Raw genomic sequence first — 24,503 nt, 5'->3', positions numbered from 1 at the left:
TGGGGATGTTAGTATGACATGATAAAGGTTTAAAAACCATCTTTCAAGCAAATGTAAACAAAGCTTACATCTTGGTTTTTTGCAATAGACTTCAAGGCCTGATGTAACATCTAGTCTTTTGTATAAAACAGGCCATAGAAGTTTATTCAGTGAACATCTTTTCCCCTCAAGGCTTGTTTGCATCTTGTCAGAAACTGTCCATTTTTTTGTTTGTTTTTTACTAAAACAAACACTACTTTTATTTTTCTCTCTTCATATCACAAAGATACTACTTTTTGTTTTAATTCTGCCTCTTTGAGATCTTTCCCCATTACTTATTTTTTACATCCTAATTTTCTTCTTTTCCTTTTTTTAAGCTTCTGCATTCTGTGTGCTGCATTTCTCCCTCACTCTTTTCCTTTCTGTATTCCTCCTTCCAATTCAATATTTGATGTATTTATGTAATGCCCATTAGCATACTATCTGAGAACGTCTCCTCAGAGCTGACAGGAAGGGAAGCATTATTGCCACTGTCCCCATATTACAGAGGGGGAATGGAAGTACAGAGTGACTAATCCTAAATCACACAGGAAGTTCAACCTGGATTTTCTGAGTCCCAGGCTAGTATTATAACCACTGGACCATCCTTGCTCTCAACATCATGTGCTCTCTCTTCTTCACTTCCTGACTCCTGGTCTCTACATATGTCACCATTCAGCATACCATAAAGGAGAGCTGGGAGTGGATGGGTAATGGGAGGGGGAGTAGACAGCCACTAGAGGTGATAGGAGGCTCCATTTGCTTCAGTGGCATGACACTGACTTGCAGCAACTAGGAGTTTTTAAGTGTCTCTGCCTCTTTGAGAATCTCAGCAATGTTTTTGTATCAAATATTCAAAATGACTTGGATAAAACACTATATTTGTTTTGCTACCCTTGACTAGAGGTGCCTTTGATTTACCAGATAGTTCAGTGGAGGAATGATAGAGATCATGAATGGAGCTACATTCTCAGTAGTAAAGCTGGCCAGGGAAGGGTTAATTCAGGATTCATCAGACCCGGGATATAATAAGGAGGCACTAGAAATGGAAGTGTGTACTCTTTCTCCTTCTGTCTAGTCAGGAAGTGCCTACGCCCAGAAGAACAAAGGAAATGGCAAATGGACTCTATTGGTTACCATTAGTAAGACTCTATTGGTTACCCTGTAAATTGGTTACAGGGACTTTCTGAATTAACACCGCTTGGGACTTTTGCCCTACAACCACAGTAACCTAGCCTTTGACTGCTGTCTTGCTCTTTTTTGGGTGTAGGGAGAGGGAAAAGGAAAATAAGGTTGCAGAAACCCTGACATGTTGGCCAGGATGCATAAATAATGAACAAAAATGTGGATGTGTCTAAAAGTGGAAGGATGTAGTAGTTTTGATTTTTGTGCCCTTTTGCTCCTCTCCTATCGCACATGGTATGTTCCAGGTCACACAGATACAGAGGTGTGTCCATATGTGTAGTGTACTAAAAGAGACCTGGATTTGGGGGCATGTGAAGGGATGATTTGGAGGCTTTATTTTCTGCAGAGCAATAGTGTGGCTCTGTGGGAAGTAGGTTCTGTGAGAGAGGGTAGAAGCTCTAGTCAGGAAACTGGAGGCCATTAAAGGAAGAGATGCAGGGAATCACAGGGCCTGGAGAGTGTTCTGCTTATACAAAGCACACGGGATCTTTATAGAGGAAGGTAAATACGCACAGCATTTATTGAGAATACCACAGTTAGCATATGCTTTACACACACACACACACTCTCTCTCCTGCCGTGATGTTTATAGTTACCAGTCCAGAGTCTGGATCAATCTAGTGGCCAGCCAGATTGGTCGCAGAGGAGAGCGGGGCTCTATCAGTCGCAATCCGATGCTCCTGGAGTGTGGCAAGATGAACCCAAAGTCTCATGGCCCCACACCTTGTTCTTATAGGTTTTTTTCTCTGTTGAAGCTTATGGATTTTGCTGTGTCAGTTTGTGACCAGTTACTTCTTAATTGGTGTAAACATTCCAATACACCTCCGAGAGGGTCATCCTGTTCTTTGTACCGATTTAATCAATTGTCCTTAGGGGTGCCAGCCTTTACCTCAGGTTCGTCAATCTGCCCTGCATTATGGATGCGCATTGATGATTTTTTGATGTCCTTTAAGTCTCTTCACTCCTTCTTCCTTGACTCTGGCTATAACAATGGCCTTCACACCTTACCTTTTCCTGATGCATACATTCCTCATTCACACAAACAGATTGAGAATACAAACAGTAGTATTTTATATCGATCAAAAAGGCATTGCAAATTAAACCTTGCTAAGTTTTACAGTCAATAACCAAGACAATTTACATTGAGACCCAGGTCTTTAGTGTTCCTCTAATTTACTTAACATAGACACAATAGAGAATCCTGTCTCTTACTTACTAAACCTTAATACAAAGAAATGTATATTTAACTAGAGTGCCTACTTTGTAATACATATAGGAAACCATAGTAGACATTATAACTTATCCTAAAACAAAAGGGTGACCATAATCACTCATAAGGATTGTTCTTGTCTGTCATTCCTTTCTGCTATTCAAAAAGGGTGGCTGACAGGATGAAATCAAATCATACATTAATTCTCGTAGTACATTATAAAATCCAGCTCCTACAAGAGGGGGCACAGCAGTTTAAAGAAACCACAGAAAAGAACACAGAACGGAGATGCCTTTTATTAACATCAAAATCTTTAAAACTTTACATTTTCTAAATACAAGTTGAAAGTCTGGCTCCATTTAAATCAATAAGAGTTTTGCCATAGACTTCAAAGGGACCAAAATATCACCCACAACACTTTTAGCCCTTAAAGGTGTTACTGTGGATGAAAGCCTCTCCTGATAACATTTTCTAGAGGATAGGGTTGCCAACTTTTTGATTGCAGCAAACCGAACATCCTTGCCCTGGGACAGGGGGTTGGGTTGGGGTGAGGGCTCTGGCTGGGGATGCAATCTCTAGGCAAGCCTGGGGTTGAGGGGTTTGGGTTGTGGGAGGGGGCTCGAGTCTGGGGCAGGAGGTTGGGATGTGGGGGCGGTGAGGGCTCCGGCTGGGGGTGCAGGCTCTGGGGTGGGGCCAGAAATGAGGGGTTTAGGGTATGGGGGAAGGAGACTAATTCTCTTAACTAATTAATTCTCTCTGGACCTTTTAACTTTTAAAAAAAATGTTAAGTGTAGAACTTCTAATATTTTGGGGGTGCAATCTGGACTAGGGTAAAATCTACTTCCAGACTGAACTTTGTTTTGTGTCTTTTTGGGAATCTAGTCCTAAGAAGCATTGATCTCTGGATAATACACTCTCTAATATTGTATTGATTAACTTTATCGCTGGTGCCTCATCCTTATTCTCAACATTAAAAGCTTAATTTATAAAGTGGCACAAAGTGTGGAAGTCCTGGCTTTGAAATTGGTAGACTACCATGAGTAAAACAACACAGGACAGTTAGTTAAATCAAATACTAAAATGCCTGTAGGAGAAAAGTTTTATGATCATTCTAAAACAATGACCCAAGTGATATCTCATATACCCTATATATGGTTTAGGATGGTGTATTTGTCCCATATAGTTTATGCAGTATGTCATACAGTGTATGCTGTTACTTCAAGTGCCACCAACCTCTCACTGGCAAAAGAAGTATAAATCTTGTTTTAATTATTCCCAGAATGCTATAAAAAGGTTTTTTTATCACCATGTCTCAGTTTTACTCCAGCTGTTGTGCCAGTATGTCAAGTAAAGAAACAGAGTTTGGAAGAAGTTAAATTTCAATTTCCAGAAAAAATATTTGGATTCTGTACAACTTCATATATACACATAACAAAATGTTCCTGCATATAAATGTTTAAAACAAATGTTTAAACACTTTAACAGATAAAATGCCCAGATTTAAAGTGTTCACAAATTAAAATGTATTTTGCATAAAAATTTGATCATGGGAATTATCTTATGGCCATGGTTGATGTTCCAGCATGCCAGTGATGATCAGTGACCTTCTTTGTAGTGTTGTATTATCAAAGAAAAGCTACCTGCTTCTGCACCCCAGATTCAAATAATAAACTCATCTGCTTTTTCCCTTGTACAGGACCTGTTTCTCATCAAACACTTATCAAAAGAGAAAATAACAAGTCCATATTTTCCTATACTGGTTTTTAATTCAATGGCTCTTAGGACTCAGTCTTGAGCCCCTAACTTGGAACTTATTGAAGTTCCAAGTTGAAATAAGGGGTTGCCTATTTTCACATCCGCATTACTAAACTTCCTCTTACTTGATTTTCCTTTGTTTGCTCCTTTTTGTAGCTCCAAGCATACATCAGCTTGGACTCCGTTAAGCTCTCTTACATTTCAGTGGTGGAAATTCAGATTTGATGTGTTGAGGGTGTGCAAGTGTAAATTAAACGGCGATAAGTGGGTGGAAGTCTAGAGGGAATCTACAGTTAAAGGTTAGAGGATAGGGGAAGAAAATAGAAATTAAGACAATTTTAAGCCTCTCTGATCACTTTCTGAGAGGAGTTTGGATGAGATTTTTATGTAACCGTGCGCACAGTACCAAAAAATGAAACCACTAGGTGAGCATATTTATGGTTAGTTTAACTCAAGGCAATAGATTCCTATTAGGGAAAATGAGCTGTATTGTGTTTGAGCAGATGAATGGAACGTGAGGACATAGGCTATGGATTATGCAATGTATTTCTGACACTGGCTTCTTCTGTGCCCTGGTTAATTTTGTGGTGGCTGAATTTAGACTAACATACAGAAAAGACATATTATTTTCACAAATAATTGTGTTCTCCTCTTTATTTGACTAGGCTGTGTGTTTTGTTAGAGCTTATGGATGGTTTCCTGATTGTCTGCACCAAGTTACAAGGGGCAATGAGTATACTTCCTCCCCTCAGTTGGAGTGGGCCATATTTTAATGTCAGATCTTGCCAAGAAAGGGTTAATCTGCCTCTGTGGTTTGTTACCAGATGGTCACAGGCAGGGCTGGCTCCAGGCACCAGCTTTCCAAGCAGGTGCTTGGGGCAGCCACTTCGGAGAGGGGCGGCACGTCCAGCTGTTCGGCGGCAATTCGGCAGACGATCCTCACTCCTGCTCGGAGTGAAGGACCTCCCGCCGAATTGCCACCGCAGATTGCAATTGTGGCTTTTTTGTTTGTTTGTTTGTTTGGCTGCTTGGGGCGGCCAAAACCCTGGAGCCGGCCCTGGTCACAGGGGCCTTTACTTTTGGGAATCCAAGTCTAGAAACATAGTTATGAACATATACAACTCCAGGGGAAGTCAGTGAGATTGGTCAATGCAAGTATTTAGATCAGGGGTGGGCAAACTTTTTGGCCTGAGGGCCATATCTGGGAATAGAAATTGTATGGTGGGCCACGAATGCTCACAAAATTGGGGTTGGGATGTGGGAGGGGGTGAGGGCTCTGGTTGGGGTGTGTGTGCTCTGGGTGGGGCCAGAAATGAGGAGTTCAGGGTGTGGGAGGGGGCGCTAGGGTGGGGGGAATGTGATGGCGGGGGTGAGGGCTCTGGCTGGGGCTGTGGGCTCTGGGATGGGGCTGGAGATGAGGAGTTTGGGGTGTAGAAGGATGCTCTGGGCTGGGACCGAGGGGTTTGGAGGGCAGGAGGGGGATCGGGGCTAGGGCAGGAGGTTGGGGCGTGGGGAGAGGCTCAGGTCTGCAGGGTCCAAGTGGCGCTTACCTCAAGCGGCTCCCGGAAGTAGCGGCATGTCCCTTCTCCAGCTCCTATGTGGTGGCATGGCCAGGTGGCTCTGCACGCTGCCCCATCCACAGGCACCACCCCTGCAGCTTGCATTGGAGTGCCGGAGGGGGGCCATGCGGCTGCTTCCAGGAGCCGTGTGGAGCGGCCCCCAGCTGGAGCGTCGGAGCGGGGCAAGCTCCAGACCCCGCTCCTCAGTGGGAGCTCAAGGGCCGGCTTAAAATGACTGGCAGGCCGGATCTGGCCTGTGGGCCGTAGTTTGCCCATCCCTGACTTAGATTGTGTAATGGGGCATACTGGCCATTTAAGAGTAGAGGGGGATGGAAGACCCCATTCCAGGGAGTTGGAATGAACAATGGTAATGGCCTGGTAGCGAAAGAGAGAAAGCAGTCCCAGGGAATTAGGAGTTGGATGTGGAGTGGGAGGTGGAGGCGAACACCCTTTAAGGGCCCAGGATCTGGAATCCTGTAGTGTGGGGTGGAGCAGACTCCCCTTTCTTCTAGCTAATTGGAAGCGCTCTCTGGAGGAGGGCAGTATATAGACTGCCTTCTCCCTCAAGCAGGGCAGACAGTGATAAGGGTACAGTAACAGTTCTCCTTGTGCTCAAATCTTCATGGAGTTACCAATCTGATGGCTCGTAAGAGTCCCTGGCATTGCAGACTCTAGGAACACTCTGTAGGGTCAACAGACTCATTGCTTATTCACAACTGTGGCAGAGTTCATGCACTGAGATGGCTACTATATCATTTTGTTTGAATAGTAGAGAGATTCTCAACATTTCGTATGCTAGGATCCTTGTCGCCCCACCCCATGCACACCTCAAATCAGTAATCCAAAAAGGACAAAGTAGCTACTGCTCCTTGATGTCTACTCAAATGTTTCGACCCCCTTCCAGCTGTGTTGGCAATGCCTGGAATAGCCTGTTGAGTAAATGGCAGCTAGATTTGAGACTAGTCAAAATAATTGGACTGTTGCCTTTTTCTCCTAATGAAGTGTTCACAAACGTGTGAATTTTCTTGAATGTACTTATTAAAGATTGTTCATGATCTGCAAGTACTTAATAGTCAAAATATGAGCTGTTTAGGTTGGAGTCAGGTCATATTGTATGCTCTGTGATTGGATAAGGTGAGAGTCCTAGAATCAACATCATGAACTGGAAATTCACTGTGTCTTAATATTTATGTTGTGATATTTTAGCAAAAATCCTTGTTAGTAAATTCACTTGTTCTAATATTCAAGGAGTGTGAAATTCATCCCTAAGCACGGGCTTAACAGAGAGATGAATTTCTTCTGAGAACTGGACTGGAACTTACAAGGTATATGGGCCTTTCACACAATTGTGAATTTCACCAAGAAATGAACACACGGGGCAATGAGCACAGTTACAGCACATGCATTTAAAACAAACATTCTCAGAATTTATTTCGCAGTATTCACTCCGCTCCAATAACATTATATTCCGTGTATGTAAAGCAGTTGTCAATGCTGATGCTCTATTTCCCTTTATAACAGAGCCTGAATTCTCATTTGAAACGAAATTTGATCTTACACAAAATTGCTTGCAGATATCTGCCTGAAAAGTTAACTGGATGAAATGTGACATCCTCCCACTCAATGGTTCTTGATCTTTGATTCACTCCCACTAAGTAAAATCCTGCTGGGATACAATGTTTATAGTTGTATGTGCCCTTTCATGTAAAAAACAAACCCAGGAGATGGAAATGCAAAACATACTCTAAAACCTACTCTTAAACAACAGAGCTTAATATGCCCCTTAAAATTGGGACTGAATGAATACTGGAAGGATTGTTCCCAGGATTTAGCAGTGGGCACTTGGTGATGGAACTTGCTATCTGTAGAATTCTGTGTCTAGCCTTTTCAGATTAAGCTATTAAGGGTACGTCTATACTTACCTCCGGGTCCGGCGGTAAGCAATCTATCTTCTGTGATCGTTCCCGGAAGTGCTCGCTGTCGACGCCGGTACTCCCGCTCGGCGAGAGGAGTACACCGAGTCGATGGGGGAGCCTGCCTGCCGCGTGTGGACCCGCGGTAAGTTCGAACTAAGATACGCAACTTCAGCTACGTTATTCACGTAGCTGAAGTTGCGTATCTTAGTTCGAAATGGGGGGTTAGTGTGGACCAGCTCAAAGTTGGTCTCCCTTGAAAATAGGGTATAACACAGGTTCAGAGAGAGTGAGTCTGTTAACAATGCTATGAGTTAGGTTACACGCCCCTTCCACCTTAAAACACAATTAAGGATAAATATTTTAAGAAAGAAATACAAGCCAGACAAACTGGAGACAAGAGATGAAACTTCCCCAGGTGTAGAGGATGAAATAGTCAAGAAAACAGCAGAGCAAGCAAGTAAAATGTCACCTGAGAGCTATATCAAAACTCACCAGACATTTGTGAAATAGTGTACATGAGCAATGCAAGGTTTTAACAGAGCATATACAATTTAGTTCACTTGAAGAAACGATTTCTCGGTCTCTATAGGGTGGTACAGTGTTTGTGGGTGTCACCTAGGTTATTCAGAGCTGGAGGGAAATGACCACGTTTTTAGTTCCCACTCCAAGAACTTCACAATCTTCAGCAAAACAAGAGTCCAAAGAATCTTGCAGACAGCAGCATACTCCAGTCCCTGAGCTAATAGGTGACTGTCTCCCTGGTTTTCAGCAAGATAGGAAATCTGTAGCCTGTATTCAAAATAAGGGTACTGGGATGCAGCCTTCATGGCACACACATTTCTTGGTTCTGCATTGCTCAGCAGTTGAGTCCATAGGGCTGTCTCCATATTTATAAATCCCTTCTGCTGATTGGCTCAGCTGTCAGATGGTGAATATATGAAACTTGTAAAAGTGCTTGCCTGTAATGAAAACTTTCTGTACTATTGAGCCTGGCTAGTAACTACTACTCCCCTTCTCTAGATGTCTGTGGGCCCTTGTTGCTACTAAACTGTCCTACTCATTCTCTACATGTCTCCAGACAGACAACTCCCATGTCTGCTTCCCACTGTTTCTCTCCCTCCATTTGGGCTTAATTATTTTTTTTTAAATCAAATGCTGCAGTATAAGCTTGAGAGTTGCATTTGCTGGAGAACTCATGGAATAGGTAATCTAGTGAAGAGTGAAGTTCTAAGAGAAGGTTTCCTCTTCATTACATTAGGCCTGAGACAGGCTCAGTCTTGCCTTCCAGTTGATCTCTTTTCCATGCCTCTAGCAAGCATCCCAAAAGAATAATCTGACATTCAGCAGTAACTTGAGAGCTAACTTTAGTGCATGGGAGATTTCTACAATCCTCTTGTCAAAGGGGAGACCATGGCAAGTTTACATTGTGTAGGAAGAGGAATAAGGAGGAAATCCCCTCTGGAAGGTAGTGGGATATCTTGTGTACCTATGGCAATAAGCCTCTCTCTAATTCTACAGCCCCGGTGAAGCCCTCCCTCACAGATCCATTGTCAGAGAAACAACCAGACACAGACCCTGGCTCAAACCTGAAGTAGTCTGTGGTAGGAGACTTCTAATGTTGTAGGTATTTTTGTTATGCTTTGGTGGCCAATGTGAGAATAGCTATTTACCATTAGAAGCCCTAGGCGGTATGAGCTTGCTCCAGACAGCATGTTTCTCAACCTTTTTGATACCAGGGACTGGCTTGCTGCCTTCCTAAACTGTCAGGGAGATCTCAGGGACCGGTGCCAATCCATGGATGGGTCATTGAGAAACACTAGTCTATGTGAGCCAGTACTGGAAAAAAGATCTCCCTTTTCAGTTCTAATCTGTTTCCAGGTCTCCATATGCTACAAAGCTCCTCTTTCATCACAAAGGAATCTGTACGTTCTGATGAATAGTGCTAGAAATATGGTGGCATAGGGTAGAAGGACTCCTCCATGTGGCAATCTAGCAGACAAGAGATGAAGGAAAATCACTGAGGAGAGGAATTAAGGCCTATTTAAAAGGCATTCTACAAATTTACATTTGAGTGCAAAAATATTAGTTTAATCCACCTGAGAAATCAGACAAAGCTCTGGATAAATAATTCAAAAGTGATAAGTCTCATTATTCTTTAGCACTTTACTCCCCAGTATTTGCATCTCAGCACTAGACTTAAAAAACAACAACAAAAAAACAACACTTGAACAAAAGTCTAAGAAACATGAAGCAAATCCAGGCTTTCAGTTGACTGAAGAATACAGTTTTGATGGCTGAAAAAGTAAGCAATTAAAAATTATGTCTAAGGAGGTGTGGAGATGGAGTTTGGATGACTTAGATTGTAAAATGTTTGTGGTTTGATACGTGTTTGTACAGCCCATCACAATGGGGTCTTGGTTAGATCTGGTTGGAAAAGTTCCAGTGAACATTTTTTGTTGGAATTTGCTAATTTGTTAAAATCAAAACACTTTGGGGAGTTGGTTTGATTTTGATGAAGTTCCTTGGAAACCAGACAGCTTTTTGAAACCTGTCTGATTTCCTGCCAATCTGCCTACTCAGCATCCCACTGGCAGGCTGTTTGGAGGGCTCAAACTTCCAGGAACAGAGCTGTGAACTCCTGGCTTCCATAGTTTGTGGCTCGGGGAGCAGCCCAGCTGGCAAACTGTCTCTGAGCTGGGGACCTTGGGACTTTCCCTTCACAAAGAATTTCAAAAGTTTTGGTTTTCTTTCTGAATTGGAAAGAAACCAAATGTGGAAGTGAAGTTCTCCATGAAATGGAGTTCTCTTTCTCTGCACAGCTCTAGTCCTAGTCTAGGCTGGCGCTACTACAATACGAACAATAATGGCTATCGGTGGTGAAGTTGTGAAGTTTGTTGTGCTTGTAATTCAATTTATTTTTATTTTTCTCTGTAAAGATGTTTCATGTTACTTATCCCTGCTGGAATTGTTGTAACTCCTACTGTGAAAATATTAAACGATATTTGTTCCATGAACACAGAAGTTTCCCAGTGTTCCCACAAAACTGCCTCAAGTATAAATACTACTCATCCAATTTAAGACAATTAAGGGACTCAGAACATCTTAAACCCATAAATCTTTAATTTTCCCTTCATTTCAGTGGGGAGCATCAATTTTTTTTCCATAGAAAACCTCAAGTGGCATCTTGTATTAAGATAATCCAGTTTTACCTCTAACTGCAGCTAGTTTACTCTGTGATTTGAAGATGTATCGAATATATTCACACACTGTAAATGTGATAGTTTTGTCTAACTGCAATAGACATATTGTCAATGTCTCTGAACATCTCTAAGCTCCAAACATTGTTCATAAGGATATTCTGTGCCCCAGTAACACATTATAAATTTAATATTAAATATGGAATAATGTTGAATTCTCTTCCAATTGCTTCTTAGTTCTGATTACTTGAGTGGGTGGGGAAGCCATCCCAGTGATCATAGTGGCAGTACCACTCTTTAAACTTTCATTTAGGGATAATTCTTGTCTGTCTCCATAGAGTTCAGTGACTTAAAAAAAAACCCTATGATGAGAACAAAGATTAATTTAGATCTCCAACTCAACACTGTATTTAAAGTTATGACACAAAATGCATACTGGATATTGTAGGTGATACTTCAGATACTTCTACCTACCTCTGATCTTTAGGAAATTGGATATCCTGGGACTTGCTTTGCCTTAGATTTGGGGGAGCACTGGGGAGGCTGTCCCAGGGAGTGTTTCTAGCTTCTGAAATGAGTCCTGACTTGACCCCACTTATTCCCTTCGCTTCCTGTGTGGTACACTTCCTACTGCTGGCTTCCTTTCTTTATGTCACAAAGAAGCTGCAGATATAGTGTTTCCGTGCAAGGTGGTGAAACTGGAAATGCTGTTTGCTTCATTATACTAATTTACTATCTATCTTCTGGGGTTAGTCATGGCATGTTGCTAATTGCACACCAGAAGTTATTTGCAATACATAACAAAAACATTTTACTGAATATACTAACTTCCTATTCCTATGTGCCAGTAGATTATGCTTTTTCTATTAGTTATCTATGTATATACAAACAACTCTTCTATATAGAAGACACTTGGTAATGGATGATGCAGGGCTTTGTATCAGATTCAACTGGGGAGAGAGAGGAGAAGGCTGAGGCACTGAAAAAGAGTTCATGACATGATGAAAGAGGAAGCTAGAATGTATGGGTAGGGTAGAATCCTAATAGGTAGGAACAAAGAGGCTGAGTTATCAAAAAGGAGAATACCCCTCTGTTACCCTGAAAAATGGGTTTTGGGCATTGCTACAATAACGTGCATATTGACCCCTTAGTCTGTTTTTTTCGAGGTAAAAGTTCTCAGGGTTGCTAAGGAAAACACAGAAGGACACAGAACCTTTTGATGAAATAATTGATACAAGCAGTATTCTTTCCAAAACAAAATCTTATTATTGATTTATCTAATAGTTTCTAATACACAGTATCCTAAAAATGCTAAATAAGGCACAAAATCCCTCAGACACAAATCCCTTATTGCAAATTAAAGAGCACTTAAACTACAATAGCATATAGTTCAAATGATTTGGGCGAAGCTATTTGTTGGAGCAGATCTTAAATTGCTTTAAAGTTTACATATTTAAAATATAATTAAAACACACACACATTTAAAGCACACACACATTAAATACTATATACAGTACAAGCTCGCAATAACGCACCACCCCATAACACGAAATCGCATATAACGCGATCATAAGTTGGCTCCCCTTTAAGGCCTAATACTGTACTGTACCAGTGGTCCCCAACACCATGGCGCCCGGCGGGACATTGATGTGCCTCTGCCTAGTGCCCAGCAGGGGAGAAAAGCCATGGCCCCGCACCTGCCGGGGACAGAGAAGTCCAGGGCTGCAGGCGCCGGTGCTCACTGTCCCCGGCAGGCGCAGGGCCACGGCTCCTCTCTGGCTTCTCCAGGGCTGCAGGCGCCAGTGCTCTCTGTCCCTGGCAGGCTGGAGAGAAGCCACGGCCCCATGTCTGCCAATGACAGTGAACTCCAAAATAAGTCTTGAAAAATTGTTGGCGCCCACCACACTTCTCAAAACATGAATGTGCTACTGCCCACAAAAAGGTTGGGGACCGCTGATTTAAGTCTTGTAAAAAAAAACAACTGTTATCCTAGCCTGTTTTAAACACAAAAGTACAGTAGTAATTTAATTAAATGAACATGAAAGAAACATTAAATCAACTACAGTACTGTATACTAATCATTGCGCAGAATGCAGAGTCAATCTGGTTGCATGATTTCATACAGTACTGTAATTTTAAATGTCATCGCTTCTTAAAAAAACTATCTAGTGTGGTCTGCTTATTTGCCATGGACTGTTGGCTTCTAGCAAAGTCAAGTATGCTTCTGAGTTGGAGGATTTTGATGCTCTCCACGTCTTGAGTTTCCAGCCCCCTCAAACTGGCTTCTAGGTCGCTTTTGGAGGGGGAGTTGAGGTGCCGTCGTCGTCGTCATTATCACCACTGATTTCGGGCTCTGGTGGTGCAGCTTCGTTCTTCCCGCTGACATTTGCAACAATTTCCTCATCTGAGATGTGTTCATATATGGGGCAGATGTCCTCTGCTGAAAACCAGTTGAGGATATCATGATGACTGTGCTCATATTATTGGAGTGTTTCTTTGGCTAAACATACGTCGTCTTCAATGAATCTTGTAAATTCAGGCTTGTCGTCGTTGCCATCATCGTGTGTAGATGATGGAAAAGCTGGACCAAGACCCTTTATCCAGCACTGTTCAATGCAACTTGCAGAGATAGCAACCCAGGCTTTCCTGCCGAGGTGACAGACTTCTTTCAAGTTGAGTGATGCCAGTAATGTGTGGACAGAGAAGTTGTTACCCGCTACCATATTCTTGATCATTTCCTGATGATAGTTTTGTTTAAATACCGATATGATGCCTTGGTCCAGTGGCTGGCTTTCTGATGTAGTTTTCTTTGGCAGATAAGAGACTTTAATCTTGCCGTCACGACTGACAAGATTTTCCGCTGGGGAGTGGGCAGGGCAATTATCCAGCAGGAGGAGAGCTTTTTCCTCCTGCTTCAGTTTTCGCAAATGAGCCCAAACAGCTGGCATGAAAGTTTTATGGAACCAGTCTTTAAATATGGAGCTATTCATCCATGCATACTTGCTGTTGGTGTATTCAAAGGGAAGGACTTTCATATTAACATGATGAAAACATCTGGGAGACCTCGCTTTTCCGATCATCAGAGGTCTGAGTTTGTGGCTGCCAGACTTGTTGACGCAAAACAAGAGAGTGACTCGGTCCTTTCTCTGCTTAAAGCCTTCTCATTTGTGACTGTCAGTCTTGGTTGCGAGTGTGCGATCGGGTAACATTTTAAAGCATAAACCAGTCTCGTCGCAGTTGTAAACTTGATCGGCTGTGTAACAACCTTCCTCCAGCAACTTTTTAAGCTCAATTGGGTACGAATCATCAGCCTCTTTATCAGCTGAGCGGATTTCCCCAGACACAGGAACTTGGCTTATAGTGTGCCTTTTCTTGAATCTGTCCAGCCAGCCGTTATTCGCCTTAAATTTGGATTCATTTCCATTGATAAGGCAATCAAACTTCTCGGCTTGAGCTTTCAGAATAGGGCCAGAAATAGGAATTCCTTCTGAGTGAGCCTGGACAAACCATTGATACAAGGCTGAATCTAGGCTTTCGTCATTAGCAAACTTGACCTAAATAAAAAATAAATAAATGGACATATTCTATCTCCTAGAACTGGAAGGGACCTTGAAAGGTCATCGAGTCCAGCCCCCTGCTTTCACTAGCAGGACCAAGTACAATTTTGCCCCAGATCCCTAAGTGGCCCCCTCAAGGATTGAGCTCATAACCCTGGGTTTAGCAGGCCAATGCTCAAACCACTGAGCTATCCCTTACCTTTTTGCACTGTAAACCAGTTTCCTCTTTAAGAATGCAGGGTAGGCTACGGAGCTTTTCTTCTTTTTTCCACCCTTGCAGAGTGGACTCGCTAATACCTAGATATCTAGCAAGCTGAGTTTGTTGTTTGCCCTTCTTTAGTTGATCCAGGGCATACAATTTCTCTCGGGCAGAAAACGACTTGCGTTTGTGAACTGGCGTATCCATAACAGTAAAATATTTTTTTAAATATAGGAAATTAAAAACAACTTCATAGACAAACACCATACACATGTACTGTACAACCTGAGAACTACAGTAAGTGCAATGGATCTGCAATGGCCACAAGTCACTTTATCCTATAAGACTGGAAAAACGCGGTTTATTTATAAATGTCGTAAAAAAGTACAGTATTCCGGCAAAACACGAACAGTATTACGACAGTGGTCCCCCAATCTTTTTGTGGGCAGTAGCACATTCATGTTTTAAGAAGAGTGTGGCGGGCGCCAACAATTTTTCAAGACTTATTTTGGAGTTCTCTGTCACTGGCAGGTGCAGGGCTGCGGCTTCTCTCTGGCCTGCCAGGGACAGAGAGCACTGGCGCCTGCAGCCTCGGAGTTCTCTGTCCCTGGCAGGCGTGGGGCCGCGGCTTCTCTCCCCTGCTGGGCACGAGGCACTAAGGGCACTAGGCGGCGCACATCAATGCACTGCGTTGGGGACTATTGACTTAAACTGACTGGCTTGAAACCCCGCTATACCGCGACCCCACATTTATCGCAAAGGAATTTTTTGGACCTCAAACATCGCGTTATAGCAGGGTTTCACTGTACTATCCTAAACTATAATTATACTAAAACTATAATTAAAAGAATATTAAGTTTACTCTATAAATCTGTTGCTCCTTTCTTTTAAAAATCAGATCACTGCTGTTGCTGTTCAGCTCCTGGTCAGTCAGCTCTGCTCCATTCCAGCTTTTTTTTCTCCCTTTGCAGTGGTTTGTCTTTGGCTTCTCTTGCTGACTTTCTGGCTCTTCCTGCATGCTTCTCTTTCTCAGATGCAGCCTCCGGACTCAAATGTTGCTCGCAGCTGGCCTTTTATGCTACATTTAGCTCTTTCTTTATATACCTTCGTATTCTTAGCCACAGTTACCTCACTTGTGCATGCTCAATCTTGACCATTTTGACTGAGAATTTTGACTGAGAGCTCTGACCTTTAAAACAAGTTATGTCCAGTATGAATGGATTCTGACCAGCTAGCTGCTTACCTGTCTGACCTCTCTGTCACCTCTTACTGCACATGCTCTATAGTTGCCAATCTTGCACATGCTCACTGTTGTCTTTTACCTCAGAGCTGTCATTCTGCTGAGCCACATCCACTTGGCTCTCTGCTGGGGCTCTTCCCCCTCCCCCACCCCTCCGCCCCCAAATCCTAAATTCTTTCTGAGTATGCTCAGAGTCCCCATAGCATGCATCTCAGGGTGGAGTGATTTTTGCTTATTCAGAATAAAGATCAGAAACATGAAGTAGAGACTGGAGAACTTTCTCTAGTAATACCTTCGGTGCAGAGCACTGCTGATAACTACACTGTCCTGTATAGTAAATGAGACACGAGTAGTGGAAACAGCAGCTTTTGGGAATTTGCTCTTTATATAATCTTAACAGGCTAGTATAGGCTCCAGTTCCTCTACACAAATGCAGCTACACAGATAGTAATCTGGCTTTAAATGAGAATTGGAGGCTCTTGGTTTAGAGCAGCTGAAATGCTGGTTATAGCAAACACCACAGCCGCTGAACCAATGTATGGAGTTGAAAGTATTCTCTGCTGAACTTTTTGTTTTCTTTAAGTGAACCCTTTGCTACTTTGAAAGCAAAGACTCTTTTTAAACATGAGTTTATAAATGCTGATCCTCCTACCTGAGCTCTGAAAATTTAACCCTGCAATTTCACGTACTATGGAGACACCAATTGAAGCTCCATAGTTAAAGTTGGATTGAATTTTGCACTTAAAGCAGGCATTCTACCTTTGTTACGTATGGGAAAACACACAATTTCTTCTCCCAAATTAAAGCAGTTAATGAGTATAGAATGAATTTTATGATAATTTATTAAAAAAAAATAGGTAGGGGATTCATTTGGGAGGTGGGAGACCTATTTTCAAATCCCTATTCCTCTCAGGTACAGTGAGGATTTGAACCTGGGTCTCCCACCTCCTGGGTGAGACCTCTGGACTATTGGGTAAAAAAGGAGGTGATAGCTCCTCCTCCACCATTTTTGTGTGGGGCCTACTCCAGTAGGCATGTTTATAAGTAGCTGTGAGCACAGCTACTGGTTTGGGCGAGACAGGAAAGGTAAAGCCCACTTTGAGGATCCCATTGGGGCATAGGAGTGAGCTAGGTGCTGGGTGTCAGGCCTTAAGCAGCTCTGCTCATGCCCACTGGCTGACTTGAAGGCTCCAAGGGACTTCAGGCAGCAGCCGAGTGGGGGTTTTGAGGATCTAAATTTTGATACGTAAAGTGGCAGTTTGGCATCTAACTCCCCTTATGGATCTAGCCCTAAGAATATAATAAAATCAGAATTGCTCATCTTCCAAAAGAAGTCTCTCTAAAATTAAAATGCTTGAATAATGAGACTGGATCCAGGAATCTGTGGTGTATTAGATGCAGATTTAATTGTGGTAAAGGGGCTGATTTGAATATGCTTTTTTTGCCTCTGTCTTCATGAACAAGGTCAGCTCCCAGGCTACTGCACTAGGAAGCAAAGCATGGGGAGGAGGTGACCAGCCCTCTGTGGAGAAAGAAGTGGTTCAGGATTATTTAGAAAAGCTGGACGAGCACAAGTCCACGGGGCCGGATGCGCTGCATCCGAGGGTGCTAAAGGAGTTGATGGATGTGATTGCAGAGCCATTGGCCGTTATCTTTGAAAACTCATGACGATCGGGGGAGGTCCCGGATGACTGGAAAAAGGCTAATGCAGTGCCCATCTTTAAAAAAGGGAAGGAGGAGGATCCGGAGAACTACAGGCCAATCAGCCTCACCTCGGTCCCTGGAAAAATCATGGAGCAGGTCCTCAAGGAATTAATTCTGAAACACTTAGAGGAGAGGCAAGTGATCAGGAACAGTCAGCATGGATTTTAATTCTAATGTAACTGTGTAATCAGTTACCCAAAATACTTATGGAGAACTTCTTGACTAAAGTTACATAAGAATGGCCATACTGGGTCAGACCAAAGGTCCATCTAGCCCAGTATCCTGTCTTCCAACAGTGGCCAGTGCCAGGTGCCCCAGAGGGAATGAACAGAACAAGTGATCCATCCCCTGTCGCCCATTCCCAGCGTCTGGCAAACAGAGGCTAGGGACACCATCCCTGCCCATCCTTCCTAATAGTCGTTAATGGATCTATCCTCCATGAACTTATCTAGTTCTTTTTTGAACCTGGTTATACTCTTGGCCTTTACAACATCCTCTGGCAAGGAGTTCCACAGGTTGACTGTGCACTATGTAAAGAAATACTTCCTTTTGTTTGTTTTAATCTTGCTGCCTATTAATTTCATTTGGTGACCCCTAGTTCTTGTGTTATGAGAGAGAGTAAATAAGGAAGTGTTATTTACTCCTTCTCCATATAGGGTGACCAGACAGCAAATGTGTAAAATCGGGACAGGGGTGGGGGGTAATAGGAGCCTATATAAGAAAAAGACCCAAAAATCGGGACTGTCCCTGTAAAATCGGGACATCTGGTCACCCTATCTCCATATCGGTCATGATTTTATAGACCTCTATCATATCCCCCCTTAGTCGTCTCTTTACCAAGCTGAAATGTCCCAGTCTTCTCATATGGCAGCCGTTCCACAGTCCTAATAATTTTTGTTGCCCTTTTCTGAACCTTTTCCAATTCCAATATATCTCTTTTGAGAAGCGGCGACCAGAACTGCACAGTACTCAAGATGTGGGGGTACATTGGATTTATATAGAGGAAATATGATCTATCCCTTTCTTAATGATTCCCAACTTTCCGTTTGCTTTTTTGATTGCTGCTGCACAGTGATTGGATGTTTTTAGAGAACTATCCACAATGATTCTAAGAGCTTTCTTGAGTGGTAACAGCTAATTTAGACCCCATCATTTTGTATGTATAATTGGGATTATGTTTTCCAATGTGCATTACTTTGCATTGATCAACATTGAATTTCATCTGCCATTTTGTTGCCCAGTCACCCAGTTTTGTGAGATTCTTTTGTAGCTCTTTGCAGTCTGCTTGGGACATAACTTACATTTGACAAATACAACTGGTGACCTGAAGATGACCTTCATTTCTCCAAACTGGTAGCCTTATAGCTAATATGCATGCCTCACAGAAGGAATTAATATTAGTTTTGTGAATTGTTGCCTCTAACTTCACATGTAAGGGCATCTGAAAAGTAAAATAAATTTTTATGTAATGATCTCTGATGGAAAAATTGTCAGACTTCAAATTTATGATTCTTTTTATGTACTCAGCACACACATAACAAATCAGAGTACCACATTCATCGGGGGGCGGGGGGAGGGAAGTAAGTAAATGGTCAGTCAGCAGGTGACCAGTATTTCATGAGATTGTACAAACTTCTTGGGAGCATGTGTTGATTCTGATGTTAGCTAACCCAATTCTGCACTCAGTTACTTCCAATTACTCAGTTATTTCCAATTTTACCTAAAATCAGAATCTGGCCCCAAATAAAAATATCCAGTAGGAGCTCATTTCCATGTCTGAAGGTAAAAATTAGAGCAGCCAAAGACACAGTGCCTCTATCCCAGGGATTCCCAAACTTGGTTTGCGGCTTGTTTAGGGTAAGCCCCTGGCATGCCGCAAGATGCTTTGTTTACCTGAGTTTTAGGGTGACCAGATGTCCCGATTTTATAGGGACAATCCTGATTTTTGGGTCTTTCTTATATAGGCTCCTATTACCCCCTCTCCCCCATCCTGATTTTTCACATTTGCTGTCTGGGCACCCTAACTTGAGCGTCCATAGGTATGGCCGCTCGCAGCTCCCAGTGGCCGCAGTTCACAATTCCTGGCCAATGGGAGCTGCGGGAAGCGGTGGCCCGGCCTGTGCTGCTTCCCACAGCTACCATTGGCCGGGAATGGCAAACTGCAGCCACTGGGAGCTGCGAGCAGCCATACCTGTGGACACTCAGGTAAACAAAGCGTCTTGCGGCCTGCCAGGGGCTTACCCTGAACAAGCCACGAACCAAGTTTGGGAACCCCTGCTCTAGCATCATGCTGGGGCATTGATTCACTACTGGCACAGAGAGGACTGTACTAGGTACAGGGATTCATAGCAATATGGTTTCCTTTAGAGGTTTCCCACTTAAGTATTGACAAACTAATCCAGCTTAATTGTAGAGAATGTATGTGAAGTGAAGCAGAGGAAGGTAGGTTAATAATTAAACATCACTTTATGATTAAATGTTATAAGGTGACTGAAAATTTAAAAAATTATCTCTAAACACCTGATGTAATTCTCCAAGTGGTTTAGAAATAATCAAAAACTTTCGATTCTTCTTAACTTTCACCTTCTGGATTATTTGTTCTTAATATATTTTTGGTACTTTTTCCCTCCCCCCCCCCTTTTTTTTTAACTGCTCAAACACATTGACAAAAAGCTAGAAAGTTACTTAACATATGTTGTTTCAAACACTTGAAATTGCCAGGAATCATCTAATATCTAGCCAAATTATTTGCACAGTTTGTTGAATTGGAAAAAATACATGCAGCTGACACACATTTAAGGAGCTTCGGTGTGCAACTGATCTTGGGAGATTCTCATTTGAAACCTGTGAGCTAATAGAACTACCACATGTGTTGGCTAGTAAAATGCATCTTGTTGCTATGGTCATTGCTTTTGGAAATTTACTCTTCTGCCTAATGTTAAAGCATGACAATTTATGCTGTAAACATGGTAAGAAGAACTGGAAACTCCCTTGCTGAGAGATGATATAGCCGTGGGGCCTACATTAGCAAAATGTGCTTTAAGTTTTCTAGCACTGATGTGTTTATAATTAGAAACTACCTTTGTATCAGGACTAACAAGCAGCAAAGTTTGCTTTTTACTTCTTTGTCTTTCTCCATTACACTAGATTTTATAAATACCATTATGACCTTTTAGAGAAATCAAGATTTTAAACTAAATTCTTTGAATAATGCAATCCATAGTGATTTGGATAACCTCTGGCAGTATTTTTTTTTTCTTCCTAGACTAGTAGTAAGATTTTAACAGGCTATTTCAGGACACGGCCTTATTCTGGCTGCTTTTGAGGGAGTGCAAAAGAACTATACGTTTTGCAGTTATGAGTAAGCGGGGCAGCCAGAATTTTTGACTCCTCCATTGTTAATGCTCAGTTAGACCATTTTATCATTATCTTTCACCAGTGGGAGTTATTTACTGCAGTGCAAAATAGCTGTATGGTGTACTACCAAATCAAAATGGCAGTATTTTCCACCCTCTTTGCATTCACTTTGCACTGATGTAAATGATGTACAGTATGATGTATAAAAGGTGCAAGTTTACAGTTAGTTGGGGCCACAGAGCCCATAATGGTGCTAGATAACCCCTGTAAGGCCAGGTAAGTGTATCCATGGCATCAGCCCCCCTTCTGTACTAGTTGGCTGTCCTGGGCATGAGGAGCATGTACTGACCACTCTAAAAGGTTCTAGATATTGGTGCACCTGTGTGTTTTCTCCACGATTTCCAGAGGGGGCAAGTAATGTGGTCTGGTGGCTACAGCACAGATTCTTCCTCAGGAGACCTTGGCTCTACTCCCCCTGTGGATTTGACTTTGAGCAAGCCATGTAACTTCTCTTTGCTTCAGTCCCCCTGTTTGTAACACTTGGGATAGTTGTGATACTTATCCTCTTTTATGTAACACTTTTTGCCCTGTAGATAAAAAGTGCTACATAAGAGCTAAGTAGTATTGTTTAATTGTTGTCTGTCTTTGCCCACTGCTCTTATAACTGGGAAGTTGGTATAAATTAAATGGGAGTATATATGTGGAGGAGATGACCGTGACATTTAATATATATAACAATGAGGGCACCTCAGGAAACTAAAGACTTACAGCTATGTAAAACCCTTGGTTTTGGCTTTTGTTATGGACTGTAGCCAGGTTCCTGAGGATTGCCAGTCTTTTGGTGTCTTTTGGGGCCAAATTACACAAGCCTGAGCTGGATTTTGATCAAACCTTTGGTCAACTTACGGTTTTAGGCAGGACTTATTCAAAACTTGGTTTTGATCTGAAACCAGGCAAAATTAGTGGGTTTTGGCTGAGTTTCATTTGCAATTTTATGTTCATTTGAATGTACTAACTTGATTCTGAAACTCAGGGGCATAAACCCAAGTGGAGAAAAACGGAGGGGGGAGTGCACATGAACCAAAACTGCCAGCTGACTTTTCCTATTTCTGCTAAGGATAGAATGAGCCAAGTAATTTTGTTCCATCCTACACTATAAAAATCACCATGTCCAGGGACTGATAACACCGCACTTGTCTCATGACAAGGTTATAATATGGTCTAGTGTTGCAGAGTAGATAAGACCCAACTGTGTTCTAGAATTGTGCTATTGCCTGAGTCTAAACCCCCTGCACCCATGGGTAACTTCACTGATGTTTAACTAATCCTCCATATGTGTAGAGCAATTTGTAGTATCAGGCATTAGACTCTGCAGTGTAGCCTGATTCAGAAACAGAGGTAAAACAAGGCAAAGGACAATGATTTGGAACAGATATTTTATTAAATAAACTTTTGTCTCCTGCTTTATTTCACGAATTGTCTGTGAATAAGTTGTTTGCTGTGTTGGACCCAGGATATTAGAGAGACAAATGGGGTGAAAGAATAAGCTGTGGCTAAACTTGAAAGCTTGTCTTCCACCAACAGAAGTTGGTCCAATTAAATATATTCCCTCACCCACCTTGTCGCTACAAACAAGTTGTCATTTTCTCAAATGGATTCATTATTCAGAACTATGTACTAAGTAACTTCTGCAAATAATATTTGGTCTGTAGCTTGTACTCAATGAGTCTGTGAGTGTCTGATAATCAAAAGTTTGAGAAGTTTAAATTAGATACAGATGAACGTAGCCTGTTTCCATTTCCTTATTGGATGAGAGTAACTCTTAAAATCAGTTAGGGTTTCAGATGCATGTGATTACAAATTCTTAATTTACTCTCTATTAATATTCTCTGTAACATATTTCAAATTTGCTGTATGGGGAAAATATTCCTGCTTTGGTTGCCTTCATATCTTTGTTGGATTTTGGCAAAAGACTGAGGCCCCAGAAGGGGCTGGCCACTGTAAAGTGGTTTAGAAGAAGGGCCTGGTCACTCCTATGGCAGGGTAGGCCAAACACAGGGGAAACTGAAGCAAAGTTGATGCAGCCAGAGGCCATGTTGGTGCAGCAGTTTTGCTACACCCATTTTCAAAAGTGACTTAAGCACTTAGAAGGCCAAGTCACATTGAGTTTCAATAAAACTTAGGCTTCTTGAGTCAATTTTTATAAAATATTTAGGCTAATAAGACTACTGATAGACATGAATATTCAGATGGTGATTTCCTTCAGAAGGCGCCATGCTGTAATTTACAAATCCCTGCATTAGTGGAGATTAATTTGGCTCATTTCTGACACTTATACCCAACTATTCCATCCCCCCCCCCCTTCTTACAATTTTTGGCTGCACTTCTGCCCTTAATTATGCTTTAACCAAGGTTGCAAACATTTCACTGAGACAGAATTGAAATCTCTTGCATTGGTTAGGGACGCTGCTTGGTTTCACACACCCACACCCACTGTCTTTATACAGACACAGATGCTTTTGATGAAAAACCTAATCTGAGACATGGTCAATTAAGCCTAGCAGTGAGATTGAGTTTCCAACTTCCAGATCATGCCTTGCAAAATCTGCTTTCCACAGTGGAAATGAAGTTTTGTTTCATGTACAGTGTGAGCTGCTGGAAAGTGTAGGAGGTTTATGCTTCAGTGTGTGCTGGGTCTCGAGGGGGATTTCCTGGGAACATCCTTATTAAATTATTATAACTTTGTGGTGAGATTTGCCTCACTAAGCATCAGTTGCCTACGTTTTTGGCACTCAACATAGGAAGTCAGGCTTTCAGCAGCTTACTGTGTCTTCAGTACTTTTCTTCAGTATGCAATTTTAAAAATTATTCTGTGGAGCTGGTAATGGCACCTATTCTTGTAGTAGAAGCTGAGGGCATGTTGGATCTTTTGAAGTAGCCTCTAAACAAATCATCTAATCAATACAAAGTTATAAAAAAGGAGAAGGCCTATTTCTATAAAAAGGGAAATATAGACAATCTGGGGAATTACAGACCAGTCAGATTAATTTCTGTACCCGGAAAGATAATGGAGCAAATAATTAATCAATCAATTTGCAAACATCTAGAAGATAATAAGGTGATAAGTGACAGTCAGCCTGGATTTGTCAAGAACAAATCGTGTCAAACCAACCTGATAACTTTCTTTGACAGGGTAACAAGGCTTGTGGATAGGGGGGAAGTGGTAGACATGGTATATCTTGACTTTAGTAAAGCTTTTGATACTGTCTTGCAAGACATTCTCATAAACAAACTAGGAAAATGCAACCTAGATGGAGCTACTATAAGGTGGGTGCAAAACTGGTTAGAAAACCGTTCTCAGAGAGTAATTAACTGCATCAATGATATAATGGTAGAGAGAGTACATTTATAAAGTTTGCAGATGGAAACCAAGCTGGGAGGGGTTGCAGGTGCTTTGGAGGATGGGATTAAAATTCCAAATGATCTGGACAAACTGGAGAAATGGTCTGAAGTAAATAGGATGAAATTCAATAAGGACAAATGCAAAGTACTCCACTTGGGAAGGAACAATCAGTTGCACACACACAAAATGGGAAATGACTGTCT

The 24,503-nt window shown here is 42.0% G+C and overlaps 1 long non-coding RNA gene across 1 annotated transcript in view; it reads right to left on the bottom strand.

Moving 5' to 3' along the window:
• Positions 1 to 1,669: 1,669 nt before the first annotated feature.
• The window catches only part of LOC135982227 (uncharacterized), a 37,743-nt gene continuing 14,909 nt past the window's right edge, over positions 1,670 to 24,503 (bottom strand). The window contains exon 4 of the long non-coding RNA XR_010599476.1: positions 1,670 to 9,632. This is a non-coding gene — a long non-coding RNA (uncharacterized LOC135982227). The remainder of the gene's footprint in view (positions 9,633 to 24,503) is intronic.

Source organism: Chrysemys picta, chromosome 3 (genome assembly GCF_011386835.1).
Source record: "Chrysemys picta bellii isolate R12L10 chromosome 3, ASM1138683v2, whole genome shotgun sequence".
NCBI lineage: Eukaryota > Metazoa > Chordata > Testudines > Emydidae > Chrysemys > Chrysemys picta.
The sequence above is the reverse complement of the archived record's forward strand: the minus strand, read 5'-3'. Positions and strand labels throughout refer to the sequence as shown.